Raw genomic sequence first — 8,698 nt, 5'->3', positions numbered from 1 at the left:
AACCCCCTTCTGAAGCTAGCCAGCTCACTAGCTACTAGCTAGTAGTTAGCCTGAAGCTAGCCTCAACCTAAGCCCATCTCCCGGCTAGCTGAAGAGATTCCATCAAGCAATGGCTGGGCTTCAATTACCTCTTCTGCCAATTGGCCTGGACCCTTTGCTGCCGACATGGAGCCCCGCAGATCCATCACGACTGGTTTACCGACATAACCGTCTGAGGGGGGTTTCAACAGACTCTTGTTGTGATGTCCCCCTGTGGCCGATCTGCTAGCCAGCTGCTAGCCCCGGCCTGCTAGCTGTCTCAATCTCCGTGCCTCCAGCTCGCCTACCTGCTCACTGGACCCTATGATCTCTCGGCTACACATGCCTCTCCCTAATGTCAATATGCCTTGTCTATTGCTGTTTTGGTTAGTAATTCTTGCCTTATTTCACTGTAGAGCCTCCAGCCCTGCTCAATATGCCTTAGATAACCCTTTATGTTCCATCCCCCACACATGCGGTGACCTCACCTGGTTTAAATGGTGTCTCTAGAGACAAAACCTCTCTCATCGTCATTCAATGCCTAGGCTTACCTCCACTGTATTCACATCTTACCATACCCTTGTCTGTACATTACGCCTTGAATCTATTCTTCCGTGCTCAGAAATCTGCTCCTTTTACTCTCTGTTCTGAACGTGCTAGATGGCCAGTTCTTTTAGCCTTTAGCCGTACTATTATCCTCCTCTGTTCCTCTGGTGATGTAGAGGTTAATCCAGGCCCTGCAGCACCTAGATCCACTCCCATTCCCCAGGCACTCTCATTTCTGTAACCGTAAAAGCATTGGTTTCATGCATGTTAACATTAGAAGCCTATTCCCTACGTTTGTTTTATTCACTGCTTTAGCACACTCCGCCAACCCGGATGTCCTTGCTGTATCTGAATCCTGGCTTAGGAAGGACAACAAAAATCCTAAAATAACATTTTCCGACAAGATATATTGCCTCATTGCCTGCGTGCGTACTGGGTCCGAGGTCAAACGACCACCCCTCATCACTATCAAACAATCCTTAAAAGACTTCAGCGAACAGGCCTTTCTAATCGACCTGGCCCAGGTATCCTAGAAGGATATTGACCTCATCCCGTCAGTAGAGGATGCCTGGTTGCTATTCAGAAGTGCTTTCCTCTCCATCTTAAATAAGCATGCCCCATTCAAAAAATGTAGAACTAAGAACAGATATAGCACTTGGTTCACCCCAGACTTGACTGCCCTTGACCAGCACAAAAACATCCTGTGACGTACTGCATTAGCATCGAATAGACCCCGCGATATACAACTTTTCAGGGAAGTCAGGAACCAATATACTAAATCAGTTAGGAAAGCTATGGATAGCTTTTTCAAACAGAAATTTGCTTCCTGTAGCACTAATTCCAAAAAGTTTTGTAAAGTGTAAATAAGAGCACCTCCTCACAGCGGCCCACTGCACTGAGGCTAGGAAACACTGTCACCACCGTTAAATCTACGATAATCGATCATTTCAATAAGCATTTTTCCACGGCTGGCCATGCTTTCCACCTGGCTCCCCCTACCCTGGCCAACATCTCAACACCCCCTGCAGCAACTTGCCCAACCCCCCCGCTTCTCCTTCACCCAAATTAAGACTGCTTATGTTCTGAAAGAGTTGAAAAATCTGGGTATTACAAATCAGATGGGCTAGACAATCTGGACCCTCTCTTTCTAAAATGATCCGCTGAAATTGTTGCAACCCCTACTACTAGCCTTTTCAGCCTCTCTTTTGTGTCGTCTGAGATCCCCAAAGATTGGAAAGCTGCCGTGGTCATCCCCCTCTTCAAAGGGGGTGACACTCTAGACCCAAACTGTTATTAACCTATATCCATCCTGCCCTGCATTTCTAAAATCTTTGAAAGCAAAGTTAACAAACAGATCACCAACCATTTCAAATCCCACCGTACCTTCTCCACTATGCAATCTGGTTTCCGAGCTGGTTATGGGTGCACCTCAGCCACGTTTAAGGTCCTAAACGATATCATAACCACCATCGATAAAGACAGTACTGTGCAGCCGTCTTCATCGACCTGGCCAAGGCTTTCGACTCTGTCAATCACCGCATTGTTATCAGCAGACTCAATAGCCTTGGCTTCTGAAATGACTGTCTCACCTGGTTCACCAACTACTTCTCAGACAGAGTTCAGTATGTCAAATCGGAGGGCCTGTTGTCTGGTCCTCTGGCAGTCTCTATGGGGGCTCCTAAGGGTTCAATTCTCGGGCCGACTCTTATGTCTATATATATCAATGATGTCGCTCTTGCTGCTGGTGATTCTCTGATCCACCTCTACGCAGACGACACCATTCTGTATAGATCTGGCCCTTCTTTGGACGCTGTGCTAACAAACCTCCAAACGAGCTTCAACTCCATACAACTCTCCTTCCGTGGCCTCCAACTGCTTTTAAATGCTAGTAAAACTAACTGCATGCTCTTCAACCGATTGCTGCCCGCGCCCTTTCACCCGACTAGCATCACTACTCTGGACGGTTCTGACATAGAATATGTGGACCACTACAAACACCTAGGTGTCTGGTTAGACTGTAAGCCCCTTGGTAATAACCAGTCCAGAGTATGGCTGTGGTTATGGGTGGGCCCAGAAGAAAGCCCCTTGGTAATAACCAGGTCCAGAGTATGGCTGTGGTTATGGGTGGGCCCAGTAGAAAGCCCCTTGGTAATAACCAGGTCCAGAGTATGGCTGTGGTTATGGGTGGGCCCAGTGGAAAGCCCCTTGCTAATAACCAGGTCCAGATTACGGCTGTGGTTATGGGTGGGCCCAGTAACATGTTGGATAAAGTCCATAGAGCTCAAAAGATTCAGACATTCAATGGCCTTGGAGTCAGTCGCTTTATCAACATGAATATTAAAATCACCCAACACAATGATTTTATCATAGTTCTCAAGGACAACAGACATCAGTTCAGAGAAAGCAGTAAAGAAAGTGGGGCAATGGTTTGGTGGCCTATACAGGTTATGGCCAGCACCGGTGGCTGACATTTAAACAGTATAACATGATACTCTGGTCTGGTAGCTGACATTTAAACAGTATAACATGATGCTCTGGTCTGGTGGCTGACATTTAAACAGTATAACATGATGCTCAAAATACCTGAAGTCACCAAGAAAAATGTCCTTCCAGCTGAAAGCATTAGTAAAAATAGAGGCTGTCTCCACCCCACACATAGACTTATCAGAGCAGTAGATCTGTGTCTGTTAGAGGTTCTAGCTGTATATCTATAGATGTGTGTATATATAGAGAGAGGTTATAGCTGTATGTCAATAGGTGTGTATATATAGAGAGAGGTTATAGCTGTATGTCAATAGGTGTGTATATATAGAGAGAGGTTATAGCTGTATGTCAATAGGTGTGTATATATAGAGAGAGGTTATAGCTGTATGTCAATAGGTGTGTATATATAGAGAGAGGTTATAGCTGTATGTCTATAGGTGTGTATATAGAGAGAGGTTATAGCTGTATGTCTATAGGTGTGTATATATAGAGAGAGGTTATAGCTGTATGTCAATAGGTGTGTATATATAGAGAGAGGTTATAGCTGTATGTCAATAGGTGTGTATATATAGAGAGAGGTTATAGCTGTATGTCAATAGGTGTGTATATATAGAGAGAGGTTATAGCTGTATGTCTATAGGTGTGTATATATAGAGAGAGGTTATAGCTGTATGTCTATAGGTGTGTATATATAGAGAGAGGTTATAGCTGTATGTCTATAGATGTATATATAGAGAGAGGTTATAGCTGTATGTCTATAAATGTATGTGTATATATATATATATATATATATATATATATATATATATATATATATATATATATATATATATATGACTTATCAGAGCAGTAGATATGTGTCTGTTTGAGGTTACACACACACAAACACACACACACACACACACAGACACACACACAGAACTACACATTCCCAGACATGCAGACAGCAACACAGACACACACGTACCTCCTTCTTTCTGCCTCCCCCCCTCCCCCTCCTCTTTGTGGTCTGCTGCAGCCGGTTCTATTTTCGTCTCCATGGGAACCTACGAAGTCTATATGATGTACATTCAGAGTTCTAAACACTTAAAACACCAGTCAAACACCTGGTTGAATCAGTCATTATAATTGGACTGTATGTAGGGGTGAATAAATGTATCTAACTACACATTAAACACTGAGACCTGTTGGGGTGTATAAATGTTCCTGTGGTGTTGGAGGTCTTCACTGTAGTAGACTGGATCAGCTCCTCTGTCCCTCACTCATCTCTCTCTCCTCTCTCTTTACCTAGTGACCCTGTTCATCAGAACGTCATGCTGGGTGGAAAAATATGCTCTCTTCAGCAGCGGTGAATAACCACAACCCTGTCAGTCCATCTCTTTACTTCCCCGTTCTCTTATCTTCTCTCTCCCCCCTTCCGTTTTCACACCAACGCACTATCTTTAGACTCTGCAGCCTTGACCGCCATCAACAGAATCAGCAACAGAGAGGTGTGAAGTTTCCACAACAGAGTTAGAGTCAGTTTATCATGTACTTCTCTTTAGACGCTGCAGCCTTGACCTCCATCAACAGAGTTAGAGTCAGTTTATCATGAGAACATACAGACACCACTGACTGGAACCAGCTGACAGTATCAGTTGTAAAGGCTTCATTACTACTAATAGAAGGAAAGTTGTAGTGTTATGTCCATGATGAATGATGTAAAGGCTTCATTACTACTAATAGAAGGAAAGTTGTAGTGTTATGTCCATGATGAATGTTGTAAAGGCTTCATTACTACTAACAGAAGGAAAGTTGTAGTGTTATGTCCATGATGAATGATGTAAAGGCTTCATTACTACTAACAGAAGGAAAGTTGTATTGTTATGTCCATGATGAATGATGTAAAGGCTTCAATGTGTTTTTATATTGAGCTGCTCCGTTAAATTCGGTTTGTTGATGTGAGATTGTAAATTGTATTTCTCTATAATGTCATTGTGTGTGTTTACCTTGAGCAACACCGTTGTATGGTTACCAACTTGTCAAATAAAGCTTCCTAAAATGTGTTAGAAAATGTGTCAATGTCACGTCCTGACCATAGTAAGATGTTATTTTCTATGGTAGAGTAGGTCAGGGCGTGACAGCGGGTGTTTTGTGTTTTTCTAAGTTTTGTATTTCTATGTTTAAGTTCTAGTTTTCTATTTCTGTTGTTTTTTTGGGGATGATCTCCAATTAGAGGCAGCTGGTCCTCGTTGTCTCTAATTGGAGATCATACTTAAGTAGGGTTTTTTCCACCTGTGTTTGTGGGTAGTTGTCTTCTGTTTAGTTTTCTGTACCTGACAGAACTGTGCGCTTCGGTTTCTCTTTGTTATTTTTTCTTTAGTGTTCTGAGTTAAAATAAATATTCATCATGAGCAATCAACAGCCTATGGGAGCCGTGGGAGCCGTGGGAAGTGTCACGTTACCGCAGAGATCCTTTGTTTTGGAAAGAGATGTCAAAGAAAGCCAATAAATGGTCAGACAGGCCACTTCCTGTAAAGGAATCTCTCAGGTTTTTGCCTGCCATATGAGTTCTGTTGTACTCACAGACACCATTCAAACAGTTTTAGAAACTTTAGGGTGTTTTCTATCCATATCTAATAAGTATATGCGAATTCTAGTTACTGGGTAGGAGTAGTAACCAGATTAAATCGGGTACGTTTTTTTATCCGGCGGTGTAAATACTGCCCCCTAGCCCTAACAGGTTAAGTAGTGGAACATGTTATTACTCCTACCTAGATTAGAGCAAATGTCTTCAGTAGTGGAACATGTTATTACTCCAACCGAGATTAGAGCCAATGTCTTCAGTAGTGGAACATGTTATTACTCCAACCTAGATTAGAGACAATGTCTTCAGTAGTGGAACATGTTATTACTCCAACCTAGATTAGAGCCAATGTCTTAACATCTGCTTCATCTGTCCACTTTTTTTATAGACCGAGTCACTGGTGCTTCCTGCTATAATTTTAGCTTGTAAGCAGGAATCAGGAGGATAGAACTGTGGTCGGATTTACCAAAATGGAGGGCGAGGGAGAGCTCTGTACGTGTCTCTGTGTGTGGAGTACAGGTGATCTAGAATTTTTGCAAAAGTAAAAGTTGTCAAAATATACATTTTATAAATACAGATACACAAAAAAACTAATTAAGTAGTACTTTAAAGTATTTTTACACCACTGGACTTAAAAGGAACATTGTTACACATGATAACCTGGTGTAACAATATTGAAACTGTAATGACACCTAGTGGACACCAAGAGAAACTACACCACACACAAACACAATAACCTTAAAACAGATGCTTTATATACATTGTTCTTTTTTATTAGCTAAATATGTCCAATAAAGGAGACAATTCAAAAGTCGGAATGTAAATCACAAACGCCTGGAAAGTTCTTCAAAAGCAGCTGTAGTGAGTGAAGTATCTTGAGGTTACCTGAAATAGGTCAAAGCATATATTAAATAGAACTAAACAACATCTTCGACACAGACACAAGTTACCTGCTATATTTGGGCAACAGGATTAACAGAGAGAACTTGGCAAAATACATAGTACCGGTAGGCTGTTGTGTACAAGCCACCTAGCTTATAAAATATTGGAGCTAGCAGTCATTTAGTTACATTTTAACCAAAGCAATAGAGTTCACCGGCAAATGCAGACACACCAGAAATAATAACTAAACCAACGAACAAGAATTGCTTGTAGCGACCAGAATGAGGACAGACATGTTTCTAAATAAATGTTGTCAGTGAAAAAAGTAATTCAACAGCCCACTCCCTGCCCGGTATCTTATTCTGCTGCTATACAACTTTGTATGGGTTGTTTGTTGGCAACCTTGTTATTTACAAAGTTTTTGGAGCAGATTCCTGTTGGAGGAAGGAACATACAGAGGGGGAGGACGTTGTCACCGCAGGACCCTGAGATGGCGGAAGCAGAAGTGTCGTTTGAAGCTGAAGGCGCGTCGAGTACAGTTAGCTATAAAGATAAGTGGACAACAGGGAAGTCCAACAATGGAATAAAAAGGGCTAAAATTGTTGTGTAAAATGAGTCTGATTAATCGTTCCTTGTTGGAATACGTTTTTTTGGATAAAGATGTTTATTTGGGAAACCCTTTGAAGTCACGAGGATTGTGAAGAAGTGTTGGGAAAGTGGAAGAAGTCTATTACTAGCCTATTACTATTACTAGCCTGTTCAACCTCTTTCGTATCGTCTGAGATCCCCAAAGATTGGAAAGCTGCCGTGGTCATCCCTCTCTTCAAAGGGGGAGACACTCTGGACCCAAACTGCTACAGAATTATATCCATCCTGCCCTACCTTTCTAAGGTCTTCGCAAGCCAAGTTAACAAACAGATCACAGACTTTTTCGAACACCACCGTACCTTCTCAACTATGCAATCTGGTTTCCGAGCTGGTCATGGGTGTACCTCAGCCACGCTCAAGGTCCTAAACGACATCCTAACCACCATCGATAAAAACAGTACAGTGTAGCCATATTCATTGACCTGGCCAAGGCTTTCGACTCTGTCAATCACTGCATTCTTATCGGCAGACTCAATAGCCTTGGCTTCTCAAATGACTGCCTCGCCTGGTTCACCAACTACTTCTCAGATACTTCTCAGATAGAGTTCAGTGTGTCAAATCGGAGGGCCTGTTGTCCGGTCCTCTAGCAGTCTCTAGGGGGGTGCCACAGGGTTCAATTCTCAGACCGACTCTTTTCTATTGTATATATCAATGATGTCGCTCTTGCTGCTGGTGATTCTCTGATCCACCTCTACGCAGATGACACCATTCTGTATACATCTGGCCCTTCTTTGGACACTGTGTTAAAACCTCTTTGGGATAGGCCTCGACAACATTCCGTGAAATTGCAGAGCGCCAAATTCAAAATACAGAAATAGTCATAATAAACATTCATAAAAGATACAAGTGTTATACATTGGCTTAAAGATTAACTTATTCTTAATCCAGCCTCTGTGTCAGATTTCAAAAAGGCTTTACGGCGAAAGCATACCATGCGATTATCTGAGGACAGCACCCCGCTTACAAAAGCATACAAACATTTTCCAAACAAGTAGAGGAGTCACGAAAGTCAGAAATAGCGATCAAATGAATAACTTACCTTTGAAGATCTTCATCTGGTTGCAATCACAAGAGTCCCAGTTACACAATAAATGTTTGTTTTGTTCGATAAAGTCCCTCTTTATATCCCAAAAACTCTGTTTTGTTGGTGTGTTTTGTTCTATAACCCACTGGCTCAAAGGCGGTCAAAACATGCAGACGAATACATCCTAATAGTACAAAGCATCCTTCACTAATGCTGCCAAACATACCCTCGTAAAACTGACTATCCCACCGATCCGTGACTTCGGCGATGTCATTTACAAAATCGCCTCCAACACTCAACTCAGCAAACTGGATGTTGTCTATCACGTTTTGTCACCAAAGCCCCATATTCTACCCACCACTGCGACCTGTATGCTCTCGTTGTCTGGCCCTCGCTACATATTTGTCGCCAATCCCACTGGCTCCAGGTCATCTATAAGTCTCTTCTAGGTAAAGCCCCGCCTTATCTCAGCTCACTGGTCACCATAGCAACACCCACCCGTAGCACACGCTCCAGCAGGTATATCTCAC

This window comes from Salmo salar, unplaced genomic scaffold, assembly GCF_905237065.1.
Source record: "Salmo salar unplaced genomic scaffold, Ssal_v3.1, whole genome shotgun sequence".
Taxonomy (NCBI): domain Eukaryota; kingdom Metazoa; phylum Chordata; class Actinopteri; order Salmoniformes; family Salmonidae; genus Salmo; species Salmo salar.
This window is presented reverse-complemented; position numbering follows the sequence as displayed.